This window comes from Equus quagga, chromosome 3, assembly GCF_021613505.1.
Source record: "Equus quagga isolate Etosha38 chromosome 3, UCLA_HA_Equagga_1.0, whole genome shotgun sequence".
Lineage (NCBI taxonomy): Eukaryota > Metazoa > Chordata > Mammalia > Perissodactyla > Equidae > Equus > Equus quagga.
Genome location: NC_060269.1, coordinates 155,313,634 through 155,316,633, shown reverse-complemented (window position 1 = coordinate 155,316,633; position 3,000 = coordinate 155,313,634). Strand labels below are relative to the sequence as shown.

At 68.2% G+C, this 3,000-nt stretch overlaps 1 protein-coding gene across 1 annotated transcript in view; it reads right to left on the bottom strand.

Annotated features, from left to right (window-relative positions):
• Positions 1–721, bottom strand: part of CPLX1 (complexin 1) — a 35,554-nt gene extending 34,833 nt beyond the window's left edge. Inside the window, exon 1 of the mRNA XM_046657324.1 lies at positions 663–721. The gene's annotated coding sequence lies outside the window, so the exon portion shown is untranslated. The remainder of the gene's footprint in view (positions 1–662) is intronic.
• Between the last annotated feature and the right edge of the window lie 2,279 nt (positions 722–3,000).

Genomic DNA, 3,000 nt, shown 5'->3' with positions numbered 1-3,000 from the left:
GGTCTCTTCTGGCAGGGAAACCTAGGTCCCTGGAGATCCACTGCTTTATGAATTTTTCCTCTGCAGCGCAGGAGACCCGCGTGTGTGCGGGCTGGGGAGGGGTGGCAGGCTGGGGGTGCCCCCGCCTCCCTGAAAAGCGCGGGCGCGCAGGGGCGCCTTTGCCGCAAAGCAGATTCCTTCCAAACTTCTCCCCTGGCTCCTGGTGGGGAGGGAACCGCAGGGCCCGCCGCAGAGGCTCGGGGGTGCTGCGGGAGCTCCCCCAGGGCTCCCATCGCCGCCGCGCGGGCCGGGGCTCCCGCGGCCGCCGCACCCCTTTCCCGGCTCTGCCCAGCGGCCCTCAGGCGGGCGCGCCGGTAGAGAGGAGGAGAGATCGAGGACGAGGGAGGGAAGGGAGGCGCGAGAGGCCGAGACTCGGAGACGGAGCAGGAGAGGGAGGGCGCGGGCCGGGCCCGCGTTCAGCACCGCGCGGTGGACAGCGCCAGCCCGGCCGGAGCGCGCCCGCCGGGAGGGGAGGGGGCGTCCGGGGAGGGGAGAGGAGGGGAGGGAGCGTCCAGGGAGGGGAGGGGAGTAGAGCGGAGGGGGTGTCCTGGGAGGGGAGGGGAGGAGGAGAGGGGGGGCGGCGGGGGAGGGGGGGGGGGGGGGGGGGAGGGGGCACGGGTTACCTTCCCGGCCGGGGCGCGGGCGGGCGCGGGCGGTCAGCGGCGGAGCGCGCTCGGGCCGGCCGGGTCCATGTGGCGCCGGGAACTGCGGCGGCGGCTGAAGGGCACCGCGAGGAGGGCGCGTCACATGGAGCGTGACGAGGAGGGCGGGGCCGAGGCGGCTCCGCGGGCGCCTGCGGGGTTGGGGGGACCAGAGGGGCGGAGCCGCGCCCCCCTGCGCTCGGGAGCCCGCTCCGGCCCGCCCAGCCGCGCAGAACCCCAGACACTGCCCCGGACCCGGGCTCGCCGTGTGGACTCGGCGGGGCCGCCCCCCAAAAGGGGGTCCTGCTCCTCTCCCCCTCGCCCGCGCGGGGCGCCTCGTAAGCACGCGCGGGACCCGCGGGAAAGTCCTTTCCTGTCGCTGGAGCGGTCAGGGGCCGGAGTTGGGGGTCGCCACCCGCTCCCCATTCCATGCGAGGAAAGGTTCCCCGGAGGGGGCGGTGACAGTGGCCTCGACCCCAGCTGCTCCGGGCCTCTTCGCCGGGCTGGGCGGGAGAAGGGAGTCCCTGGAGTCTTGAAAACTCAGCCTCTCCTGGGGGAGAGAGACCCGAGGGCCGGCCGGACCCATTTCTCAGTGTAACAGTCACTGAGCTTCGTTTTAGTGAACAGGGGCCCAGAGACCCCCGTCTCTCGGAGGCGGCAGGCCCGCGAGGAGCAGGGACGCGTAAAGGTTACTGCAGACGCAGCCGCCCCACCTCCACTGTCCCTGCTGTGGCCACCCCCTCCACCAGGCCTCCAGGATTTCCCTTGCGGTTAGAGTTGCACCACCGGGTCGCTGCAAGGTCGCCGCAGGCCTCCTGCCCCACAGCCCCTCGGCCTGCAGTCCATGTGGGAGTGTGGAGGCGGGGGGCTGCAGGGGTCCGGGTTTCCCAGAGGCCCAGGGCTGGGCTCCTGGTCCATGAGTGGACACTCCTGGTGGCCACTGCATTAACTTGTCACTGTCCCCTCCGCTGGGCCTGGCTGGACGGGTGAATCCTGGAGCTGCCTCTGACCTTCACCCCCCCGCAGGGGAGACCACCCCCAGGCCGCTCAGCTTGAACTCTGGAGCAGGCTCAGGGTCACATCCACCTGTTTCCCCCCAACCTGCTTGGCACCTCCCCTCCCAGCTCCCACCCTGCTAGCTGACCATCTCCAGGCCTGGCTGTGCCCAGCAGTGGCCTGGCAGGGGCCCTCAACAGGGGAGGAAGGAGGGGAAGGCGAGGGGTGGAGGAGGCCACTCCTCACTCAGCTGCCACTTTGGTCAGCTCAGGTCCCAGGGGTGCTGGGGGACGCCCATGTCCCAGGACACAGATCTGCAGACACACGGAGCTGTAGTCTCCCTACTGGGAGCTGGCCTTCACACTGCCCATTCCTCCTGCAACAGCCCTGTCCCCTGGATCTGGGCCAGGAAGTGAGGGTGGGGCTGCCCACAAGGGAGGGCCCGCTGCAGGGAGCCCTTCCTGCTGGCCACCCTGGCCACCCCCAGGAGTGTAAGAAGCACAGTTATGCTTCAGCTTCATGTGAGGCCTCGTGCAGGAGTGGGGACAGGTGCTCTGTGGAGTGGTCACCTGTTCCCAGGTGTCTGAGGGTCTTGAGGGTCTGACTTGAGCCCCAGCTCAAGGTCTGCTCAGCCTGGCCCTTCCCATGTCCTCAGAATCTGGGTGTGGATGCCAGAGGGGAGAGGTCTGGGCCCAGGAGAGAGGACAGTCACTTTCCTCCACCCTGCCACCAGATGGACCTACGGGATAACCCTCAGCTGGCCCCCTGATGGCAACCCCACGGAAGACCCCAGAAGTGACCCCGGTGAGCCCAGAGCAGGCCCTACAACCGTTGACCCCAGCTGCCCTCACAAGCTACCTGCAAGGAGATACCCCATTGACCAGGCAGCCGGGTGGGGCAGGGTGTGCAGGCTCATCAGAGGAGAAGAGTGCAGGGTCCCTGCTGCAGTGCCGGGGGGAGCCCCTGCCCACTGGTTCTACCACCTGGGCCTGGCTGAGCTCCACACACACCCCTGAGCCAGGGGCCCATGTGGCCAGGGACAGGCTCGGGCAGGAAGGACAGAGGCTCCCTGCCAGCCCACATATGCTGCCTGACCTTCCATCCCTCTGTCTTTCTCCTTCCCTCCCTGTGGGGTCACCATTCAGAGGTCAGCTGTGGGGTCACCATCTGTCTCTCTGTCTCTGTCTCTTCTGTCTCAATCTCTCTCTGTCTCTCTGTCTCTGTCTCTCTATCTCTGTCTCTCTGTCTCTGTCTCTCTGTCTCTGTCGCTATCTCTCTCTGTCTCTGTCCCTGTCTTCTCTCTCTGTCTCTCTTTTACTCTGTC